Source organism: Bufo gargarizans, chromosome 4, assembly GCF_014858855.1.
Source record: "Bufo gargarizans isolate SCDJY-AF-19 chromosome 4, ASM1485885v1, whole genome shotgun sequence".
Classification (NCBI taxonomy): domain Eukaryota; kingdom Metazoa; phylum Chordata; class Amphibia; order Anura; family Bufonidae; genus Bufo; species Bufo gargarizans.
The window spans coordinates 200605362-200631192 of NC_058083.1; the positions used below are offsets into that span (position 1 = coordinate 200605362).

Sequence of the window (25831 nt, forward strand, 5' to 3'; positions counted from 1 at the left end):
ACGGGGCAGATTTGTGTGTAGAAAATCTGCAATAAAGCTGCACCAAAACCGCACAAAAACAAACAAAAACAAAAAAACGCACAGAAATCCGCATTATTCGCGGTGCGGATTTTCTGTGTGTGTAAAAACCCCCACTGATGTCTATGGGGAAACCCACAAACTATTGACATGCGGCAGATTTTAAAGGTCAATTTCTGCACCTAAGAAAAAAGCAAAGTGTGAAAACCTCATCCACTCTGCCGGTATTGTATTACAGCGCGCGAGATCCGCGTAATCTGCATCGTACGCAGCTAGCCTCAGGGTCAGATTGGTTACAGAAATGTCTGCTCCTATTGGGTTTGCAGAAATCCAAGCACATCTCAGTTCAGAAGCATGGGACGGATTTTAGGCGCGTGTGTGTGTGTGTGTAGGGGGTGGCCCTAGAGCAGGGATCAGCAACCTTCGGCACTCCAGATGTTCTGAAACTACAGCTGCCGGAATGCCCCATTCACTGCTGTGTGAGAACGGGCGAGCATGTTTGCATGCTGGGAGTTGTAGTTTCACAGCAGCTGCAGTGCCGAAGGTTGCTGAACCCTGCCTTAGCGTTCCGCTCCAGAAAGGGAGGTCCATGACAGTCTGACTCCATGCACAGAGGTCAGTATTTCTGGAGTGTCCCTTTAATCTATCATTCTGATTGGAATAATTGAGGAATGCGTCAGAGGTTTCCTCTCTGTGGCAACAACCACTTACCTACCCTCCTACTGTCTCCTATAGTGTCCCCGCCCGCCTACCAGATCCTTGACTACGGTCTCCGCTTGTCGCCTCTAGCTTCTATGCGGGTCTGTGCGTCCCTCTGGTACCAGACAACAAACCAAACCTGCATAGTCGGATCTTGACCCAAATTGCCGTTTGCCAACTGACCCAACGGGTGCAAAGCCGTATGGCTGTAGGTCAGACTACACAAGGTCTGCTTGTAGTCTGTTACCATGGAGACACAGCTCTGCACAGCAATGGTAGACACAACATTTCAGGACATTTCCAATGTTGCTTCCTTTTTCAGCTTTGCACGCACTGGAACATTAGAAGACATTGCTTGCACGGACCTTCCCTCTAAATAGGACTAATTGCAAAAATGGTTTGTCTGTGGATGTGGAGTTATCACAGATGTACCTCAATACGTAGATGAACCGAAATTCACAGTAAAGGGACCTTTAAGAACCTGAAAATGGTGGACGCACCGCAAAACTGCGAAACCTACCGCCACCTAACCTAGTGACCTGAAGCAGGCCAGTGCATCACGGCGAGGCAGAGCTTCCTGCGACCACCTCTACACATGGTGGTCACCCAGCTGGTGGGAAGCGGTCGCTGAGTGTTGTAGTGAGGGGATGCAGCGGAGGTCGCCATCTCATAGAAAATCCTGAGCTATCGGAGCAGCGGAGACACTTCTGGTCCCAAACTGTCAGGGAACATTCGTCATCTTCCGACGGCCGCTGAGCGAGGACGAGCAGAAAAATCCGCGAGAAGAAAATTTCCATACGCTCATGAATCAAAATGTCAGCCGTGCGGCGCAGAAAGAGAAACTGACCTATATTTGTGAACCCAAAAGGTCAGAGCTGATAAATTCTTCTTAGGCGGACTGGGGGGTACACAGCAGAGCTGTGCGGGCGCCCGCGTCTTCAGCGTTACATAAATATTCAAAGCGGCGCCTCTTGTCAGGTATAAATGGCGCCCAAAATGAGAAAACGGCGGCGTCTGAGGCGTACATAGAAAATAGCAAAATATGTAATTGTCGCAACCCACGAAGTTCAAATAACTGGTCCGGTACGACATACGTGTCATGTGTTCATACATGTGTTACAATGGTGCGAGTGTCAGGCCACACCCCTTATTTAAAGGAAACTGTCAGCAATGAGGGAAAGCATCAATTCCCCAGCTCCAGTGTACACGGGGCATGCTTCGCTGTGCTGCATTGTGGGACTTGTAGTGTTAACACCAGGCGCTAAACTGTAGTCTGGAATAGACTGCTAGAATCCTAGCCCCAGCCTGCAGAACTGCGAATGCAGCTCTGGAGGTTTACACCAGGAGCAGGCGCAATGACGTGCATAATGGGAGAGTGTAAATTACAAGCAGGATAATGGTCTCCTCCAGTAGATTATATCTGCATGGCGCCAGAGGGCACGCCACCCCCATCTTAGCCGACCCCCAACCAGCCTAAACGGCAAAACTGCTGCAGAACGTCTTCCATCATGAATTAACGGACACTTTATATATATATATTGTTATAGTCCAGCACTGGAGGGGTTAACACGGCAACACTGAGTCTCCCTCCATCTTTGAGGGCCCTCCAGTACATGATGAGGGTGATCCCTCCAGGGGCTCCCAAGCACAGCCCAGAAACCTAATACATACAGTACGTTATTCCCGGGATGCGGAGGGTCTGCGGGGTGCAATCGCAGTGTCTACAAATCGGCTCCACTCCACCTGCAGGGACCTCACATGGGCCCCTCACTCACCATAGGGCCACTTAGACTACATGAATGGCCGTTGATCCTCCTGCATAAATCCAAGCTGCAGTTGAAGGAATGGTGCACCAGCAGGGTCAGATCCGGGGTCACAAAAGTGTACGAAACCATATGAAGCCGACAGCAGAGGTGGCCCGCTTGCTGTCAGTGAATGTGTGTGTGAAGACCTCCCCTGACCTGCTCCTGCATTACAGTTGCTGATACAATTGTAGCCTCTGGAAGGAAAACGGTCGGAACTCCGGGGTGAAACAATGTATCAACACAGGAAGAATGCAACAAACTATCAGAACAGGAGGTTTGTGCTGCACAGATACACTGTAACAAACCCTCCACTGCGGGACACCAAGAGACTGAGAAAGTTCCAGAACTTTCTCTAAAGGAGGTTTATGAATGAACATTCCCCTGCTATACGGACAGGCAGATATTCTACAGGTGTTATACTATGTGATCCGGGGAGGAGACCCCGGCCTGACACTAACCCATCATCCGCATGGCAGATTAAACGCAACAAGAACCTCAATGTGTGAACGACGTCTTAGTCACAACTTTCTGAATGTGACAAACGCCTCAGCCGTTCCCACACACAGACTGCCGCGCTTGTTGTGACGTCTCGTATCGGGCGGGTTGTAACTTACACGGAAATGGAGGCTATAATTATTATTTCCTGAGAAGAAAACCGTTCAGCGGCACAAAGAAAACTCCAGAATCCCATCCAGAGCTGTAATCCCAAATATACTGCCAGCTACAGGGCGGCATGTCAAACACTGTGCACAGATACAGTGCTGCTCATGGTGCACTGTGGGAGTAGTAGTCTATAGACCGCTGTAAGAGAGATATCACATTATTCAATGGGATGTTACTGCAGGTGACATCTACTACATTATCTGTACTCAGAGAGGTATCACTGTGTTATCTGTGGTGTTACATAGGACTGCAGGTGACATCTACTACATTATCTGTACTCAGAGAGGTATCACTGTGTTATCTGTGGTGTTACATAGGACTGCAGGTAACATCTACTACATTATCTGTACTCAAGGAATTATCACTGTGTTACATGTGGTGTTACATAGGACTGCAGGTGACATCTACTACATTATCTGTACCCAGAAAGTTATCACTGTGTTATCTGTGGTGTTACATAGGACTGCAGGTGACATCTACTACATTATCTGTACTCAGAGAGGTATCACTGTGTTACCTGTGGTGTTACATAGGACTGCAGGTGACATCTACTACATTATCTGTACACAGAGAGTTATTACTGTGTTATCTGTGGTGTTACATAGGACTGCAGGTGACATATACTACATTATCTGTACTCAGAGAGTTATCACTTAGGTACTTGTGCTGTACAACCAGTTTGCCCACTAGAGGGACAATGTAGAAATATTCCTATAATTCGTACCCTGGGCTGCTTTGTGTTCGGGCTTCACACTTCTCTTGAGGTCAAACAATAAACAGAAATACGTTTTATAAACCTTCAAACTCTACTGACAGGAGGCGCTCTACCACGTCTTCAAGCAATACCTGTCATATTGTGCCGAGTTAGGAAACTGTTCAAATTCAACCAAGTGAAAAATCTGCTAAGTTTGTATATTCTCCCAGTGATTGCATGGGTTACCTCCCAGACTGCAAAGACAGACTGATGGGGAATTTAGATTGTGAGCTCCAATTGGGACTGCAAATGATAATGTCTGTAAAGCGCTGCAGAATATATTGGTGCTATATAAGGAGCAGAAATCTTATAATACTGCCTCCTATGTACAAGAATATAACTACTATAATACTGCCTCCTATGTACAAGAATATAACTACTATAATACTGCCTCCTATGTACAAGAATATAACTACTATAATACTGCTCCTATGTACAAGAATATAACTACTATAATACTTCTCCTATGTATAAGAATATAACTACTATAATACTGCTCTCATGTACAAGAATATAACTACTATAATACTGCTCTCATGTACAAGAATATAAGTACTATAATACTGCTCCTATGTACAGTAATATAACTACTATAATACTGCTCCTATGTACAGGAATATAACTACTATAATACTGCCTCCTATGTACAGGAATATAACTACTATAATACTGCTCCCATGTACAAGAATATAACTACTATAATACTGCTCCTATATACAAGAATATAACTACTATAATACTGCTCCTATGTACAAGAATATAACTACTATAATACTGCCTCCTATGTACAAGAATATAACTACTATAATACTGCCTCCTATGTACAGGAATATAACTACTATAATACTGCTCCTATGTACAAGAATATAACTGCTATAATACTGCTCCTATATACAAGAATATAACTACTATAATACTGCTCCTATGTACAGGAATATAACTACTATAATACTGCTCCTATGTACAAGACTATAACTACTATAATACTGCCTCCTATGTACAAGAATATAACTACTATAATACTGCCTCCTATGTACAAGAATATAACTACTATAATACTGCCTCCTATGTACAAGAATATAACTACTATAATACTGCTCCTATGTACAGGAATATAACTACTATAATACTGCCTCCTATGTACAAGAATATAACTACTATAATACTGCTCCTATGTACAAGAATATAACTACTATAATACTTCTCCTATGTATAAGAATATAACTACTATAATACTGCTCTCATGTACAAGAATATAACTACTATAATACTGCTCCTATGTACAGGAATATAACTACTATAATACTGCTCCTATGTACAGGAATATAACTACTATAATACTGCCTCCTATGTACAAGAATACAACTACTATAATACTGCTCCTATGTACAGGAATATAACTACTATAATACTGCTCCTATGTACAGGAATATAACTACTATAATACTGCCTCCTATGTACAGGAATATAACTACTATAATACTGCCCCCTATGTACAAGAATATAACTACTATAATACTGCTCCTATGTACAAGAATATATCTACTATAATACTGCTCCTATGTACAAGAATATAACTACTATAATACTGCTCCTATGTACAAGAATATAACTACTATAATACTGCTCCTATGTACAAGAATATAACTACTATAATACTGCCTCCTATGTACAAGAATATAACTACTATAATACTGCCTCCTATGTACAAGAATATAACTACTATAATACTGCCTCCTATGTACAAGAATATTACTCCTATAATACTGCCTGCAATTCGGACAGGTTGGAATGGCTTTCTCATACTCTCTATATTCCGGATACATTCTCTGTGAATATTAGGTTGTATTTCGCTTTCCTTCACGGATCACATTTCAGCCAGTTTTCCGGTTTGGATAAGCGGCGCATACGTTATGGGATGGCTTATCTCTGTTCTGGCAGCTATGGGGATGAATTACATTATACCTTTTACACTGGAAATATTCAGGAACTGGTTGTCTTGCGTTAGAAGGTTACGGTGAGGCCAGGGTGAAATTTCCAACTCTCCAACGCTCTGCGCTAAAAGGCAAGAAATCCAATACCGCGGAATAAATGATGAGGAGATGAAGTGCAGCTCGCGAGGACTCCGCAGATACAGAAGCATCCGCTCAGATGTGAATAACTACATTATCTGTGCTGCCTGCAAGAGACCGGCGTGACCACAGGGGACAGAGGTGCTAATGCTGTGTTAGGAGGTTCTGCAGACGATGGGGCGGGAGTATTATACCGTAATATGATGAGGAAGACAACACCACAAGCTGTTCCACACGATTAGCTCTGCTACATCTGTCTATAGAGCTGTGAGTGATCAGCAGTGAAATTTATCCATTTTCCATCATTACTTGTCTCTTCCAGGTGACGGATTCTCATTCCAAAGCCAATTGTTTGGAGTCAGCGTGGGATTACACTGGATGATAATGAGAACACCAAATGAAGACAGACGAGAGGACCTCATCGCCAGATGAAATGTGACGCTCCCATCTGAGGAGGTGAAATGAGGTCACATGACTGCTCTCACTCCATAAGGAGCCACCAGGAACACTAACCCCTCCAGCCCTTTGGTCCCTGATAATTCCACCCTCTGCTCCTCAGGTCTATGGTTCCATCCTCTGTTTCCCAGGCCTCTGGACGTTCAGTTCCCTTTTCTTAAGGTTTCTGTGCTCTGCTCCTCAGGGCTCTGGTAATTCTACCCCCTGTTCCTCAGGTCTATGGTGTTTCCATCCTCTGTTCCTTAGGCCTCTGGATGTTCAGTTCCCTTTTCTTAAGGTTTCTGTCCTCTGCTCCTCAGGGCTCTGGTAATTCTACCCCCTGTTCCTCAGGTCTATGGTGTTTCCATCCTCTGTTCCTTAGGCCTCTGGATGTTCAGTTCCCTTTTCTTAAGGTTTCTGTCCTCTGCTCTTCAGGGCTCTGGTAATTCTACCCCCTGTTCCTCAGGTTTCTGGTGTTTCTTTAACCTGTTCCACTGGTCGCCGGCGTTTCCTTCCCCTGCTCCTGAGGTCTCTGCCGTTTTCTCTAGTCACTCATTGGGTTTCTAGTATTTCCTCCATCTTTTCCTCAGGCCCTCAATATTTTCTCTCCTCATCCCCAAGTCTCAGTGGATTGGACATATAGGTAAAGGTACTGAATACAGTGGATTGGACAGAGAGGTACAAGTACTGGACATGGTTGGCCAGATGGGTAAGGGTGCAGGAGATGGCTGTTGGATTGGACATATGGGTTAAGGCACAGGAAATGGCTTTTACACAGGTGTGTTAAGGTGCAGGACATGGCTGTTGGACAGATGGGTAATGATGCAGGGTGTGGTTGTTGGATAGATGGGTGAATTTGTAGGACATGGGGGTTAGACAGATAAGTAGAGGTTGAGGACATGGTTGGAAGGGGTGAAGGTAGAGGATATGGGGGTTGAACAGATGGGTGAAAGTGCAGGAGTCACTTTGGGGTTGAACAGGGGGTGAAGGTGTAGGACATGGTGGTTAGACAGATAGGTGAAGTTGGAGGACACAGTGGAAAGGAGAGATGGGGAAGGTTCATTATATGGGGGTAGGACATGGTAGATTGGACAGATGGATGAAAGTTGAGGACACTGTGGTTGGACAGGTGGGTGAAGGTGGAGGATATAGTGGATTGGCTAGATGGGTGAAGGTCTAGCTTTGATTACCCTCCCTCCCACACTTCCTCTTGTTCTCTCTTCCTCATTTGACCCTGTAAAAAGCCTCCAAGCTCCTCTCTTCTTCTTGATGACTTGCAGTAGAGATCTTATTCCCTCACACCTCCTTCAGTCTCTCCACCCAGCTGTCAGTCACCTAACTAAAACATTTATCCTCTCTCTCTTCTGGTATCTTTTGGTCTTCTTTTAAACAAACATTCTGTTATAATGCGACTACTAAAATAAAAACCTCTCGACCCAATCTGTGCTGCTAACTACCGACCTGTGTCTAACCTCCCCTTCATCTCTTTTTTTTTTTTTTTTTTATAAATTTATTTTCCACATATAAAAATACAAGTGAACATGATCAAGATAATCAATAATAGAGCAAAAATATGCTCACACAATTAGTACACAGTTCTCATTTCATATACAAAACATCTATAACCCCAACCTATCCCACCCCCCCCCCTCCCCCCCACCCCTGGTTGTCTTGGTGGTTTCTATAGAGAATTTGATTTCGTGATCCCATATCGGGGATTTGGGTTTTCCAATTTTTAGTCTCTTCCTGCCTTGCATACAGTTAGTTTTCCTATTTCATTTTATTGCAGGCATATTCATATCTCTGCACCCTCTCACTTAACTTCTTCCACTCTACAATATTTGGTGGTCTATCCGCCCCCCACTCTCTGGCTACAACGACCCGCGCCAACATTAGACCCTTTTCCCATTTACTTTCGCTTTTTCTGTCCAACCCAACTTCCTTAATGTAGCCCAGCACCGCTGTCGAAATCTTCAATGGCACACTACACCCAGTTACCCCAGTGAGCTCCTGGAATACCTGGGCCCAATAAACCTGCATTCGAGAGCAGTACCAGATCACATGAATGAAGTCTGCATTGTACATTCTACACTTCCAACATCTAGAATCATTTGTTTTATACATCCTGCTCACCACCCAGGGAGTTATATAGGTTCGATGGAGAATGAAAAACTGTATCAACCGGAAATTACTCGATATAGTACATCTCTTTATACTTTTATAAATAAAACCCCAATCTAAAGTATCAAACTCCACTTCCTGTGCCCATTTACTCTCACTTTTAAATTTAATCACCCCACCTAACCCCCTCTTAATCTTTTTATATATCTGTGAAATTGATATTTTAGTCCCATTACGATAATAACAGAATTCTATAAATTCTGAATATTTTGTGTTTAAATATTTTTTGTTTTTAGTTAACTCAAATGCATGTTTTAATCGATAATATCTAAATCGTGTAAGGGTGTCTACCTCTATACTAAGCCCAATTTCTTCTAGTGTCTTCATCTTTCCTTCCACCTCAATCTGTGAAATAAACTTTATACCGTTTCTTTCCCAAAATAAATAATCATCTAACCTCTGAAACTCAACTAAATATATATTTCCCCATATAGGGGTAATCCTTGATGAGTGAACTATACCCAGTAATTTCTTAACTTTAACCCATATTAAGTATATCATTTTACTAATTGGGCACCTCCTGCCCTTTATTTTTAACATCCCTGTTTCTAAGACGCTAACCATGTTATACTGTGTACCTTCTCTCTTGTCCAACAGAAAGCGACGCAAACTGTCGTCCTCCGTCATTAACCATTGCAGCTGGGATGCATAATAGTAGCCCCGAAAGCATGGAACGGACAAACCACCATCTTCTTCATCTAACCACAAATATTTTTGTTTCAACCTTACCCTTTTTCTCCCCCATATGAGATCATTTATCAATCCCTCCAATGCATTAAAAAAGCGATCGTCTATCCATACAGGGCATGAGGAGAGCACATATAGAATCTGTGGTAGCAAAACCATCTTAACAATAGCAATTCGATCAGCCTGACGAATCAATAACCTTTGCCAAGTGCTTATTTTATTTTTCACCTTTTTAATCAATGGGGTGATATTAAATTCTATATACTCCTGGATCCTGGAACTGATTTTTATTCCGAGATAATCAAATGTTTCTGTGGGTTTCAGAATTTTGATGTTTAAATCCTTTTGCATTATTTCATATCCGATTGGGAGCAGGACAGACTTTGTCCAGTTGACCCTAAAGCCAGAAATCTGTCCAAACTGTTCTACTATCCCCATCAGATATGGGACTATCAACGCATCTCCTTCCAAAAAAAACAAAATGTCGTCCGCATATAAGCATATTTTGTCTGATGCACCCCTTCCCCCAAACCCCCTAATTCTGTCGTCTGCTCTAATCTTACACGCCAACGGTTCAACAAATATGGCAAATAATAATGGGGAGAGTGGGCACCCCTGTCTAGTTCCCCTCTGTAGCATTATTGAATCAGATATATGACCATTAATTTTCACCCTCACTTTCGAATGACGATAAAGCACCTGTACCCACCTAATAAATTTTTCCCCTAAGTTCAATTCATGCATTATCTTCCAGAGATAGGCCCACTCCACCCTGTCAAACGCTTTCTCCGCGTCCAGAGACAGGATGGAGTGGGCACCCTCCTCACTCATCTGGATATTCAGCAAAGTCCTACGAATATTTGTTTGGGCCTGACGTTTTGGCACAAACCCTGATTGATCTGGGTGTATTATTTTTTCTATAACTCTTTTCAAACGGTTTGCCAACAATTTAGCACATATTTTAAAGTCAGTGTTGAGAAGAGAGATGGGGCGATACGACTCCACCTTACTCTCATCCTTACCCTTCTTCCCTATCAGGGTTATTACAGCCTCCGACAGAGAGGCCGGGAGTTCACCCCTATCCATTGACTCGTTAAGAACCTGCAAGAGGACTGGTAGGATAACCTTTCCATATCTTCTATATATCTCAAAGGGGAGGCCATCCAACCCGGGACTGGTATTCCCCTGTATAGATTTCAAAGTTTCCCATAGTTCCTCCAATTTAATAGGACCATTCATCAATTCACTCTCCTCACCGGAGAGTCTAGGGAGCGCTACTCCCTCCAGGAACAGTTCTATATCTCCGGGCCCCCCCACTCCCTCCGAGGAGTAGAGGTCCTTATAATAATTAACGAATTCCTTCTCCATTTCTCCCAAGTTGGACGTCATCCCCCCATCTCTCCTCTCAACACCCTTAATTCTACAGCCCCCCTTTTGGTTCTGTATAAGCGAGGACAACAGTCTCCCGGGTTTTCCCGACTCCCTGAAATATCGTGCCCCCTCGAAAAACACTTTTTGTTGTGCCTTATCCACCAGGTAATCTTTTAGTAAGGTTTTAGCCTCTTCTAACTGGCCCACAGTTTCGGGGAGGTTTTTTTCCAGGAGTGTCTTCTCTATATCCTTTATATTCTCTTCCAACTCTTTCTCCTTTTTAGCAAACTCCCTTTTTAGCCCCTTGATTCTGCCAACAAGGATGCCCCGTAGGTATGCTTTAAATGCATCCCATACATACCCTATTTGTGTAGATCCTAAATTAATTTTCCAGTACTCAGAGATGTCTTCCATAATACTTTCATCCTTGTCTAGCAGATTCAACCAGTGCGGGTTTAACCGAAACTCTCGGCTTTTTAACCCTGCATTCATTTTCAAAGCCACGGTCATAGGCGAGTGATCGGAAATACTATTAGTCTCATACCTCATTCTTTCTATCTGCTCTACCAGTTCCGGGCTGGCTAATGCCATGTCTATTCTTGACATTATTTTACTCCCACGGCTGAAACATGAATACACTCGTTTATCTTCATAGAGATACCTCCACACATCTATTAATAACAATTCCTGGGATATTCGTTTGAGAAGAGTTGGTTGACTTGTATCATATTTATCATTTGAAAGCACAGAATATCTATCCAACCTCCTATTCATAACATTATTAAAATCTCCCATAATAAGTATGGGACATTTACTTCGAGAGTCGGCAACTTCCACCAAACGATGAATTACACATGCGGAAAATGGTGGTGGTATATACACAAAAGCCAAAATGCAGACTAACCCATTCCACTGGCAATGCAAAAAAACATATTTACCCCTTTCATCTATCTTCTGGTCAAGTGGGAGGAAGTCTACTTTATGATGAACATATACACTGACTCCACATGAGTAGGTAGAAAAACATGAATGATACTGGTACTTCGCCCATTTCTTCATATATAGGTTTGTCTTATCCTTTGTGTTATGTGTCTCCAGTAATCCCACAATTGCCGGGAGATGTCTAGTAACCAAGTCAAAAACCATAACCCTCTTAAACCTATCTCCCAGACCTCGTACATTCCATGTCAAAATCCTACTCATGTGTGCCTCCCACCTGCGGTCTCATACTTCCCCCCTCTAGGCCCACCAAGACAACCATCCCACACATCACCCTCCCAACCACCCCTCCCATGCCCCCCCCCTCCTCCCCCAACTGATTGGCGGGATCTAAGATCCCCCCCACCTCTTACACTAAACCCCTTCCCCCCCCCCTCACCTCCCCCCCCTCGTGTGTTTCACTTTAATTCATAATCCTATTCCCTTGGCATCCAACCATTCCACCACCTCCTCTGGGGAGCCAAAAAAGCTAACTTGTTCGCGATATATCACACGCAGCTTAGTAGGATATATCAATGAGTACTGTATCTGTGCAGCTGCTAACCTTTTTTTTACTTCTTTAAACTCACGCCTTTTTATCTGTGTTGCCCTGGAGTAATCTGGATATAGCTCTATATTTGTTCCATTATACTCTATAGTTTGCATCTTCCTTTTGGACCTCATTATTGCATCTCTATCCTTGGAGCATAGTATTCTGGCTAAGATTGCCCTAGGCGGGCTCCCTTTCGGAGGCTGTTTCCCCGGTATCCTATGTGCTCTATCCACTAGGAACCCTGGAGAGAGAATCTCTTTGTCGAAATTTTCCTGAAGCCACTGCTGAATGAATCCCGTCGCATCCTCTCCTTCCACACCCTCTGGGAATCCCACTAATCTAATGTTCGTCCTACGTGCCATATCCTCCATTGCAGTTATTCTGTCTACCAAGATTTTCTTTTCCCCATCTATACCTTCAACTCTTTTCTTTATTCCTTCCATATCCTTTTTCATTCCACCTGTGGAGATCTGCAGCTCTTTCACCTTTTCCCTAACTTTATTCATCTCTTCTTTAATAAGAGAGAGGTCCACCTGTACTGATGCTATCTTTAAGGTCAATTCCTCTAAACTATGATTGGACTGTTTTACTGCCCCCAATATTTCCACCAGCTTCCTGTCCACTGAGTTTATTCTTTCTTCCATCCCCTCTCCACTATCTGCCCCCCTATCCGCCCCCACGCCTTTGTCCGAGATCTGTGCATCACCACCTTCTCTCTGACTTTCCTTGTTTCCCCGAAGTGTAACTTTACTCTTTGGGGGGGATTTGAGGAATTTTTCTAAACCTGTCATTGTGTTATTTCCCTTTCCTCCTCCCGGCGAGGATGTACCCACGGATTTTCTATTATATGCTTTGGGTGGCATAATTACGGCACAGTACCCCCAAGCTATACCAAAATCAACAGGTGGCAGACACAAGAGATAGAGACAACCAAATAGAAATAAGAAAGACAATCACAAAGTACCATGTGTTCCCCAAATAAGAAAAGAAGACAAAAAATAAATAAATAAATAATAGTCAGAGAACCGCCCAGTTGGCCCTCTCTCCCTTTTCTTCCGATCCAGATGGTACTTCTCCGTTATCAGTCAGCGCGTCAACAAAACCAACAGAACCACCAAAAAAAAGAAAACAAACAAATAAACAAATAAATAAATAATAATAAAAAATTCCACTCTTAATCAACCTCCCTCCCAAATCTAATAATACTAAGCGGTCTCTCACTCCCGCGGTGAAAGGGAAGGCAAAAAAAAAAAAAAAACAATAATTTTCCTTTCCCCTTATTTTTTATATTTTTTTTTTCTTCTTTCTTTTCTTTCTTCTCTCCTTCCTTCCCTTTCTCTTTCCTTTTTCTTTTCTTTTTTTTTCTTTTCCTTTCCTTTCCTTCTTAAATTTGTCGACCAAAATGCTGGTACAGAATCCTGAGATGCAGTCAAAATCCTCCCAGTACGGAGCCCAACTCAATCTTCATATATACGTATACCCACGGTTTTTACGTGGGATCAAGGGCAACTCCGCTTTTGTAACTGTGTAAGAGCCTCCCGGATTCACTTTGTGGGCACCCTGTACACCTGCGGTGCTGCGGTGCTACTTATCCACTTAACCCCTTCTTTTCCATCTCAAGTCCACAGCAGTGACCCCAACTTATGGCTCAGAGTATTCCACCAGGGTTAGCCTCCATCACTGCAACTCAGACCCCCTTGCTGGACCCCCCCACCCCAGCGATTTCAACACCTATATGGCTAATTCCCCCCAAACAGAGCCATAGGCAGTCATACACATCACTCGATACAAGCCTGTCGAGGGGCGCCTCCATCCATCTCACAGCCAGCTCCTCGCACCTCCGGCAGGGGGGGGGGGGGGGAGGCAATCAGCACCGGTCTTCTCTTCTCATAGGAAGCGGAGGAGATCACTGCGTATCGCTGCTCACGTCCCGTCCGATCATACAGACCACGGCTGTAACAGGCATCTCACTGCCAAGCACAAGTCCAGGGCGCCCACAGCGAACATCCGCTCCAGCTCCAGCTCGGGCGCTCAGACGCTCAGACGCTCAGACTCGCAAAATGCCGCTACCCATAACACACGAGGTGAGGAGGGAGGAGGGGAGCGCGGCACGTCCTCACGTCATGCCTCTAGCGGAGTCTCCCAGAGCCCCTTCATCTCTAAACTCCTGGAACATCTTGCCTACTGCCGCCTAATAATCCACCCTTCTGCTAACTCTTCCCGACCCCTTACAATCTGGCTTTTGACCTCAAAGTGTCTAGTGATCTATGGACAGTAAAAAAAAGAATGACAACTATTCTCTGCTCATTCTTCTGGATCTCTCTGCTGGATTTGATACTGTAGACCACCATCTCCTCATCACCATGATCCAATCTATTGGCCTTAAAGGGGTATTCCCATCCTGGACATTGGGGGCATATCGCTAGGTTGGCTCTACCTCCCCTCCTCCCTGTCTTGCTGTTGGGGTTCCTAAGGTTTCAGTCCTAGGTGCTCTCCTCTTTTTCTCTGTACACAGACCGTATTTGACAGACCATCAGCAGATTTGGTTTTCACTATCATCTCTATGCCAATGACACCCAATTATATACCTCATCTCATGACCTCACCCTTGCTGTACTTCAGAGCACCAGTGCCTGTCTCTAACATCATGTCCTGACTCTGAAACTGAATCTCTCAATCTACTTTACCCATCTACTAACCTACCTAAACCTGATAGCTCACTCTCAGTTTGTGGCACTACAAGAAACCCGTGGCTGCACATCTGGTGTCTTGGGGTTATGTTTGACTGAGATCTTTCCTTTGCTTCTCAAATTTAATCACTTGCACACTCATGTTGTCTGCACCTCAAGAACGTCCCCAGAATTGCTTTATAGTGGAAATGGCCAAATCTCTCTCTGCAGGACACGAGTTGGATAAATGAGTGAAAGTGCACGACATGGGGGTTGGACAGATGGGGAAAGGTGCATTACATGAGGGTTGGATAGCGGGGTGAAGGTACATGACGTGGGGGTTGGACAGCAGGGTGAAGGTGCAGGACGTGGGGGTTGAACAGAGGGGTGAAGGTGCATGACATGGGGGTTGAACAGAGGGGTGAAGGTGCAGGACGTTGGGGTTGGACAGAGGGGTGAAGGTACATGACGTGGGTTTTGGAAAGCAGGGTGAGGGTGCAGGAGGTGGGGGTTGGACAGCGGGGTTAAGGTGAAAGACGTGGAGGTTGGACAGCAGGGTGAGGTTGCAGGATGTGGGGGTTGGACAGCGGGGTTAAGGTGAAAGACGTGGGGGTTGGACAGCAGGGTGAAGGTGCAGGACGTGGGGGTTGGATAGCGAGGTGAAGGTGCAAGACGTGGGGGTTGGACAGCAGGGTGAGGTTGCAGGATGTGGGGGTTGGACAGCGGGGTGACGGTGCAAGATGGAGGTTGGACAGCGGGGTGACAGTGCAAGATGGAGGTTGGACAGCAGGGTGAAGGTGCAGGACGTGGGGGTTGGATAGCGAGGTGAAGGTGCAAGACGTGGGGGTTGGACAGCAGGGTGAGGTTGCAGGATGTGGGGGTTGGACAGCAGGGTGAAGGTGCAAGATGGAGGTTGGACAGCGGGGTGAAGGTGCAGGACTTATTTCTGTATAATACTTAGTGGATCGGGGAGGTGCGGCGCTCGCTGTTTTTGCTGCTGGGAACATTAGATGATTGAATTCCATACTGTAAGACCCTGAGATGCTGATGAGCAATGTAATTATTACACCTTCACTAATTTTTCTGTAATTAATTACAGCGCCTGGTGGTGGCTTCACACAAACACTGCAGCTATTTAGACGTGAGGAAAGTGCGATTTCTCACTTTTTTATGGAGCCATTAGTGGGTTCGGTACAACATATAGCAGATGGCCCATGTCACTCCACTTCACAGTCAGCCACTAATAGACGGAAGCCAGCGAGAACAGGAATGAAGACAAAAAAACCTTCTGAATGTGGGGGAGGGGGCGCCGTCTACACTGGATAGCGGCTCAGCTGCTGCGATATGGCGATACCCCCATCATTTCACTGCACCAGGTAACGTCTGGTTCTCACGGCCCTTCCCTTGATTGACTACGTATGGCGGGGGAGGGGGTTAAATAAATACATCATTGTAATATTAGGTTCTGAAACTTATATTTTTTGTTACATTTCCTTAGTTTTCAAGATCTCTGCTTGATGTGAGTGAACAGAAACATTGTCTTCAAACTCCCCATAGCTAAGAGTTGGTTACAGATGTATCCAGGGAGCTCGACACATCAGCAACACAAACCTCTGTACTTTGTTACAATGTATCAGAGGATTGTGTGGACTGGATACAAATGTAGCAGCGGATGGAACCTTCTCCAGACATCACACACCTCACGGGTTTTATTTTTTAGATCAATGATGATTCTTTTCACTGACAGTAAGCAAAGATCTCGATAATGGTGAAGAACTGCAACTCAAACGACTTGTATCGATGCTGTGCCATATTATTATGTGGATTTCTGGCAGCAGACGACAGGCACATGCAGGTAATGACCAGCTGTATATCTGAGGAGCGCGATGCGTTGGATTTATTATGTCAAGCATCGTTTTGATAATTATGTTGCACGTGCTGAGGTAAATGATCCTCGTCAATGGCCAGGAGCTGAAGCTTACTGGCAGGACCCTGCACTGCTGCTGCTGGACACCAGAGGGCGCTGAGAAGAGGTAGAATGAATTAGAGCCACATTCAGCACTGAGGCTCCAGCCATAGTCATTATACATTCATATATGGGACGTTACACATTTATGTCATTTATATATGGCTCATTATACATTTATCTGACATACCGTACATAAAAATAAATAATAATAAATCAAACATGGCAGACTGATAATCCTATTACTGAACTAAAATAAATTATTCCTAAGATGCGATTCTACAGTTTCAGACGGGTGGCCTACCATAATGTTCTGGGCGGAGGGTCCTTTAAAATGTCGCCCCCTAAACTTAACCAGCTTAAGGAATTAAACATCAGGGCAGCGGGGTGGATTTGTCTTTGGGTGCAACATGTACATGCCGCCCAATGGGCAACCTTGAGTGCCATCTGTATACCGCTATGATGACCCCCGCCCCACCATGCTTTATGCTACAGGTAGCTGAAGGACCCGGCTTCGCTCGGGTATATTTAATCTATTTCATGTCTTTTAATCAAATAATGTGGATAATAAAATGTTAAGGATAACCCCCACATAAACTGATTATTCTTAGGTTAAATAAATGCCCACAAAAGAAAGTAGTGTGGCTGGAAAGTATATAGCTGATACATTGGCATGACAATACAATGTATACACAATGTGGGTCACTTGGTCAGATTAGTGCCCACCAGAGTATGCTGTAACCAGAGAAGCGAGGTGTTGTCGGGAGATGACCTATCCCTGGGTATCCCATTTGGCTATCCCTGCCTAAGAGCGGAGTACCTGCCCCGAAAGGGGCGACCCCTTTAACAGTGACCTCCACAGCATCCCGAACCCTTAACTGTGACCTCCACAGCAGCCTGCCTGCAGGGCCTGGACGGACACAGGGATGTCCTTTTGAACAGCTCACTCTCAGACAGCAGCACTGTGCTGTCTGAGAGTGAGCTGCAGGGAGAACGTCACCCTTCCTCCCGCCTCTGCAGCTGACAGAAGTTGATTTTTACCTTCATTTTTTCAATCCCCGTTTGAAGAGGGGGCGTAGCTTAGCGGAACCTGTGGGTGGGCTTAGCGGAACCTGAATGGCCACCCTACCTGCCCCCTGAACTGAGACCTCCACAGCACTCCGCTCCCTTAACAGTGTCATCCACAGGGCCCTGCCCCTTTAAAGCTGACCTGCAGCAGTGAAGATAAATGGCTGGGTTGTTATGGAAACCTGGTGTAAAACTGTGTGTATGTGGAGACTAAGGGCCTGCGAGATTCTATTGGCTGATAAGTGACATGTGACCGTGTATATGGCAGTTGGGATATGAAGAGAAAGACCTGCAGGCTTCTATTGGCTAAAGTAGGTCATGTGATGTGCCATATTTAAATTTTTTTGTGAATATCTCAGGAACGGTACCTGCTAGAGAGTCGAGACCCGGTCTAAAACCTTCCCGGACACCTGATGTACCTGTGCGCCAAATGTCGCGATTGTAAATGCGACGGTGCGGATTCCTTTAGCGGACACACACACATCTTTATATATTGGATATAATACTCAGATACTTACTTTTGTGCTCGGATCCCATGACAGGAATGCCCGCCATGATGGCGTGTCAGAATTAATTAGAAGGGAGATGACGAATGGCTGAATATCGCCGCTGCAGGATTAATCTGGTCCCATAGATCAAGAAACCTGAAAACGCTTGACAAGTCCATTCAGAAAAGAGCCGTATATTACCGCTAACGGGACGCGTCACGGAGGGGGGAAGATGATGACTCTAATCAAGCTGGAGACGCATACAAATTAATATGGAGGGGCCGGCCGCCCCGCAACAAAATAACCATCGGTCTTCGTACGCCGATCATCACTACAGACGAGAGGCGGCGCAGGAATTGACAGGTTCTAATGGGCGACTGGCGGGAGCTCGACTACTGCAGGCAGATATTACTGAGTGATGGATGCTTCACAGGAACATGGCGTGCACTGTATACATATGTGCATACAGAGCTGCAGCAGGCGGGACAGGTCCTCCCTGCATGAACTCATCACCCCACCATATATTCTGCATATTAACAGGCCCCTCAATTACCTGTTAGGCCCTGCCTACTGAGCAGAGTAATGGCTGCCACTTCCCAAGCTTGTGCAGTGTATGGGAGACGAGTGGCTGCCTGAAGAAGGCATCACTCGGCTTACCAAGGATATCAGACCGGAGGGATGGGATTCACATTGTGCTGGGAGTTCCTGCTCTGAGACTAGCTGCTAGCTGCTTCACTGGTATCACATCTTTAGTTTAAGTGCATCATAATAAGGTATCAAAGTGCAAAATAAAATACCCCTCCTGCATATGCATTAAAAATCTTTTGGAACCTGCAGAGTGGGCGGGCTCTTCCTGGTGTGATGTCAGAGCTCCGCTGTATGCTCTGAGCCAATCAGATCTCTCACCCTGCTCCTCCCTCTCCCCTCTCTCTGCCAAGTGGGCGGGCTCTTCCTGGTGTGATGTCAGAGCTCTGCTGTATGCTCTGAGCCAATCAGATATCTCACCCTGCTCCTCCCTCTCCCCTCTCTCTCTGCCAAGTGGGTGGGCTCTTCCTGGTGTGATGTCAGAGCTCCGCTGTATGCTCTGAGCCAATCAGATCTCTCACCCTGCTCCTCCCTCTCCCCTCTCTCTGCCAAGTGGGCAGGCTCTTCCTGCTGTGAAGTCAGAGCTCCTGTGTATGCTCTGAGCCAATCAGATCTCTCACCCTGCTCCTCCCTCTCCCCTCTGCCAAGTGGGCGGGCTCTTCCTGGTGTGATGTCAGAGCTCCGCTGTATGCTCTGAGCCAATCAGATCTCTCACCCTGCTCCTCCCTCTCCCCTCTCTCTGCCAAGTGGGCGGGCTCTTCCTGCTGTGAAGTCAGAGCTCCTGTGTATGCTCTGAGTCAATCCGATATCTCACCTTGCTCCTCCCTCTCCCCTCTGCCAAGTGGGCGGGCTCTTCCTGGTGTGATGTCAGAGCTCTGCTGTATGCTCTGAGCCAATCAGATCTCTCACCCTGCTCCTCCCTCTCCCCTCTCTCTGCCAAGTGGGCGGGCTCTTCCTGCTGTGACGTCAGAGCTCCTGTGTATGCTCTGAGCCAATCAGATATCTCACCCTGCTCCTCCCTCTCCCCTCTCTCTGCCAAGTGGTCGGGCTCTTCCTGCTGTGACGTCAGAGCTCCTGTGTATGCTCTGAGCCAATCAGATATCTCACCCTGCTCCTCCCTCTCCCCTCTCTCTGCCAAGTGGGCGGGCTCTTCCTGCTGTGACGTCAGAGCTCTGCTGTATGCTCTGAGCCAATCAGATATCTCACCCTGCTCCTCCCTCTCCCCTCTCTCTGCCAAGTGGGCAGGCTCTTCCTGCTGTGATGTCAGAGCTCTGCTGTATGCTCTGAGCCAATCAGATATATCACCCTTACAGCCAATCCTATATCTCACCTTGCTCCTCCCTCTGCCAAGTGGGCGGGCTCTTCCTGGTGTGATGTCAGAGCTCCTCTCTATGCTCTTAGCCAATCCTAAATCTCACCCTGCTCCTCCCACTGGTGTGATGTCAGAGCTGTATTCTCTGAACCAATCAGATATCTCTCCCTGCTCCTCCCTTTCCCCTCTCACAGCGTAAGTGAAAGGCAGAAAGAAAGATTCTGCAGCGGCATCCCCCTCCTCCCTCTTCTCTATTCACAACTTCACATTTGATGTTTGTTTTTTTGTTTCTAAGAAGTGAGAAGACAACACTTTCCTTCCATTACATGTACAGACTTTTATAAGCATACAACAGCTTTATGTTTTTTTTTTTTTTTTTTTTTTAGAGTGACTTCAGGTGCAATTTAAAGAAACAGTACAGACTAATTTAATTGGGAGATAAAATAAATTCTATGGTGTGACTTAACTAGCACCACACCTAACCACAGGTTGTATGTGGTACTGCAGCTTGGCTGAAATTCACTTCAGGGAGCTGAGCTGCAATACCAGACACAACCCTTCGGACAGGTGTGGCGCTATTTCTGGAAAAAGGCGGCCATGTTTCTCTTCACATTTTGTTAATTGAATATTTGTAATGAAACTACAGATTTCTGGTTTCCTTGATTACTGTAGACAGATGAAAGTCACGCGTTCTCAGCTTCCATGGGGGAGGGGGACACCCTGATTTATGACATATTGGACCTCCCGCCCAAGGTTTATCATCCGAGGTCAGCAAGGTCTGATGATCAGTACTGGACTATTTCCAGGTTTCCTTAAGAATTAAAAAAGTTATGAAGTAACAAAATCAGTTTCTCTCGAAAAATCAATGGTATTAAAATTGCGTCTGAGAGCGCGGCCTAAGAGCGCGGCTTCTCCGCAGTCATCAGTCATCGTGACGAGCGGCGAGAAGAGAAAAAGAGGAGCCAAAAACTGCCTTATCAATCTTGTCTGCAGGCAAAAAACGTCACTGCGAACTCTGAGGGACGGCACGAGGAACAAACACGAGGTCTGAGAGTGGGGGGGGGGGGGGGGGGGGGCGGGGGGTAATGAAATGGGAATAATATGGGATCTACATGTTACTGAGTAAGAGCATAGGAAGACGCAGTGAAATTTAGAGTTGCTTGATCATCATGTGCTGATGGCTTTGCACTGTGTCAGTCTTCACTGTCTGGAATTACATTTATGAAATATAGAACTGGAAAACAGGGGTCTGTGATCCCATCAATAAGTCAAAATGTGCACAATGCCAGGTAGATTGCTGCAGCCTGTAATTCTAGCGGATGCAGGGGCCTCAGTTCAAAAGCCCCCATCACTGCCATATATCCTGTTACTGATGGTATTACATGGCTGTAATGTAAAGGGGGACACCAGCTGAATGAATTATTGAATCTTAATATAAGAACATTATATTAGGAATTTGCTACTGAGGCAATTACCTAAAAGCAGCTTCCAGAAAGGTGAAAATATTAAGACACCTCAGTATCGGTCTACAGTTCGGAAGCTGCACCTCACGATACTATCAGGAGGGACATCGGAACACGGCACACAGGTGGAAGCTCCTCACCATCTATGAGAACGTGGCCCCCGGGGACGGGGCAAAGCTTCATTAACAGCACACAAAGCCTCGCTTACTATTCATAGAATATTCAAATCCTCGTCTTGTGTTATTCACAGAAACAATGGAGATTTGGCTAATGATGGATTCTGCCTTTCAAATAACAGACGGAGCCCCGAGGAGAAAGTGGAAGAACAAAGAAAAGTCAAAGAACAGTCCTAAAAAAAAAATAGGTGTGTGGATTTATGTGGCCATGGAGGATGAAATGCCAAAAAGCCCAAACCCACAAGGAGTCCAGAAGACCCCAGAGTAACCGACCATAAATGTAAAGTAGAAACTGGACACATGGGAACACGAAGATGAAGAACCAATAAACTTATGTAAAAAAAAAAAAAAAAAAAATGAAAAACAATCTGATTAATACTGTCATGTCCAAACCATCAATGTACAAGAATATAACTACTATAATACTGCTCCTATGTACAAGAATATAACTACTATAATACTGCCTCCTATGTACAAGAATATAACTACTATAATACTGCTCCTATGTACAAGAATCTATCTACTATAATACTGCCTCCTATGTACAAGAATATAACTACTATAATACTGCCTCCTATATACAGGAATATAACTACTATAATACTGTCTCCTATGTACAAGAATATAACTACTATAATACCGCTCCTATGTACAAGAATATAACTACTATAATACTGCTCCTATGTACAAGAATCTATCTACTATAATACTGCCTCCTATGTACAAGAATATAACTACTATAATACTGCTCCTATGTACAAGAATATAACTACTATAATACTGCTCCTATGTACAAGAATATAACTACTATAATACTGCTCCTATGTACAAGAATCTATCTACTATAATACTGCCTCCTATGTACAAGAATATAACTACTATAATACTGCCTCCTATATACAGGAATATAACTACTATAATACTGTCTCCTATGTACAAGAATATAACTACTATAATACCGCTCCTATGTACAAGAATATAACTACTATAATACTGCTCCTATGTACAAGAATCTATCTACTATAATACTGCCTCCTATGTACAAGAATATAACTACTATAATACTGCTCCTATGTACAAGAATATAACTACTATAATACTGCTCCTATGTACAAGAATATAACTACTATAATACTGCTCCTATGTACAAGAATATAACTACTATAATACTGCCTCCTATGTACAAGAATATAACTACTATAATACTACTCCTATGTACAAGAATATAACTACTATAATACTGCTCCTATGTACAAGAGTATAACTACTATAATACTGCCTCCTATGTACAAGAATATAACTACTATAATACTGCTCTTATGTACAAGAATATAACTACTATAATACTGCTGCTATGTACAAGAATATAACTACTATAATACTGCTCCTATGTACAGGAATATAACTACTATAATACTGCTCCTATGTACAAGAATATAACTACTATAATACTGCTCCTATGTACAGGAATATAACTACTATAATACTGCTCCAATGTACAAGAATATAACTACTATAATACTGCCTCCTATGTACAGGAATATAACTACTATAATACTGCTCCTATGTACAAGAATATAACTACTATAATACTGCTCCTATGTACAGGAATATAACTGCTATAATACTGCTCCTATGTACAAGAATATAACTACTATAATACTGCTCCTATGTACAAGAATATAACTACTATAATACTGCTCCTATGTACAAGACTATAACTACTATAATGCTGCTCCTATGTACAAGAATATAACTACTATAATACTGCTCCTATGTACAAGAATATAACTACTATAATATAACTACTATAATACTGCTCTTATGTACAAGAATATAACTACTATAATACTGCTGCTATGTACAAGAATATAACTACTATAATACTGCTCCTATGTACAGGAATATAACTACTATAATACTGCTCCTATGTACAAGAATATAACTACTATAATACTGCCTCCTATGTACAGGAATATAACTACTATAATACTGCTCCTATGTACAGGAATATAACTACTATAATACTGCCTCCTATGTACAGGAATATAACTACTATAATACTGCTCCTATGTACAAGGATATAACTACTATAATACTGCCCATATGTACAGGAATATAACTACTATAATACTGCTCCTATGTACAAGGATATAACTACCATAATACTGCTCCTATGTACAAGAAACTAACTACTATAATACTGCCTCCTATGTACAAGAATATAACTACTATAATACTGCTCCTATGTACAAGAATATAACTACTATAATACTGCTCCTATGTACAATAATATAACTACTATAATACTGCCTCCTATGTACAGGAATATAACTACTATAATACTGCCTCTTATGGATGAAGCCATTGAATCCTGAGGGGCCACATTACTACTACAGCCTTTGTCTGATGTGGTTTCATACTACACCTGACCCATTTCTGGGCTATAGCAGTAATCTGGTGCACAGTGGTTGCGGTGCATCGTGCTGTGTATTACTTCCATGGCTGGTGATGTGTGTCCCCTTGTTCCTGTGACTGGTGAGGGCAGGGAAGGGTTAACGTAGCGGCTGCCTGCACTCTCTGGGGGCGGCGGTGGCACTCACAGATGCCATGTTTTATTTAAAACACACTCTCTCAGTAACCACTTGTTCTAATTGGTGAAGCAAAGCCATGTCCCCAAAGCACACGGCTCATTACATTCAACGTGGATTATGGCGAAAAAAACACCACGAAACAAACTGCATTGCAATCTACAAATTAAGGGCTCAGGCGTGCGCGACACGGACACGGAATTAGATTGTAATATGGAGTACAGTCCGCAGGGAAAGAAAACCTGGAGCTACCTGAGCGATCCGCCGCTCCGGCCTCCAGCACACAAACTCAATCCAAAAATAAAACCAAAGCCGCAAAATAAAGGTCACCGTGACCAGAGCCGCGAAAGAAACGCGGAAAAGAAGGATTGTCTGACAGCTATACATGGAAGAGAGAAGAGATTAAGGGTCCATTCACACGTCCGCAAAATGGGTCCAGATCCGTTCTGCAAAGTTGGATCAGGTCCCATTCATATTAAATGGGGCAGCAAAAGATGTGGACAGCACACAGTGTGCCGTCCGTATCCGCACTTCGGTTCATAGACACGTACAAGAAAAGGCATTTCTATTTAAAGTAGGGATCGACCGGTATTGATTTTATAGGGCCGATACCGATAATTTGTGAACTTTCAGGCCGATAGCCGATAATTTATACCGATATTCTGGGATTTTTCATTTTTGAAAAAAAAAATTAAAAATACAATTCCTACACAAATCTGCTGAAAATTTATGTTTATTGTTAATGTGTATTTTTTATTTTTTTGTAAATCTTTTTTTTCATTTATACTTAATATTTTGGTGTTTTATTAGAATTTTTTAAACTTTTTTTTTTTTTTTACTAACTTTTAGCCCCCTTAGGGACTAGAACCCTTGTCCTATTAAGCCTTATAGAGATCTATCAGGGTGAATAGGAGCTCTCACTGTCCCTGCTGCTCTGTGCTTTGTGCACACAGCAGCATGGAGCTTACCATGGCAGCCAGGGCTTCAATAGCGTCCTGGCTGCCATGGTAACCGATCGGAGCCCCAGCAGGGGAAAGAGGATCCTGGGGGGGGGGGGGGGCGCACTGCGCCACCAATGTTTTTAATACTGGTGTGGGGGGGGGGGGGGAACTGCACCACCAATGTCTAATACTGGGCTTGGGGGGGCGCCACCAATGAAGATAACTCACTCATTTATTCATATACAGGAGGCGGGAGCTGCAGAATCACATAGCCGGCTCCCGACCTCTATGACAAGTAGCTGCGATCCGCTGCACCTGAGGGGTTAACTACCGCAGATCGCAGCTATTGCTCATAG

General features: G+C 44.2%; 1 protein-coding gene across 1 annotated transcript in view; it reads right to left on the reverse strand.

Annotated features, from left to right (window-relative positions):
- The window catches only part of ZFAND3 (zinc finger AN1-type containing 3), a 119764-nt gene that overhangs the window by 48536 nt on the left and 45397 nt on the right, over window positions 1–25831 (reverse strand). The gene's annotated exons all lie outside the window — the stretch shown is intronic.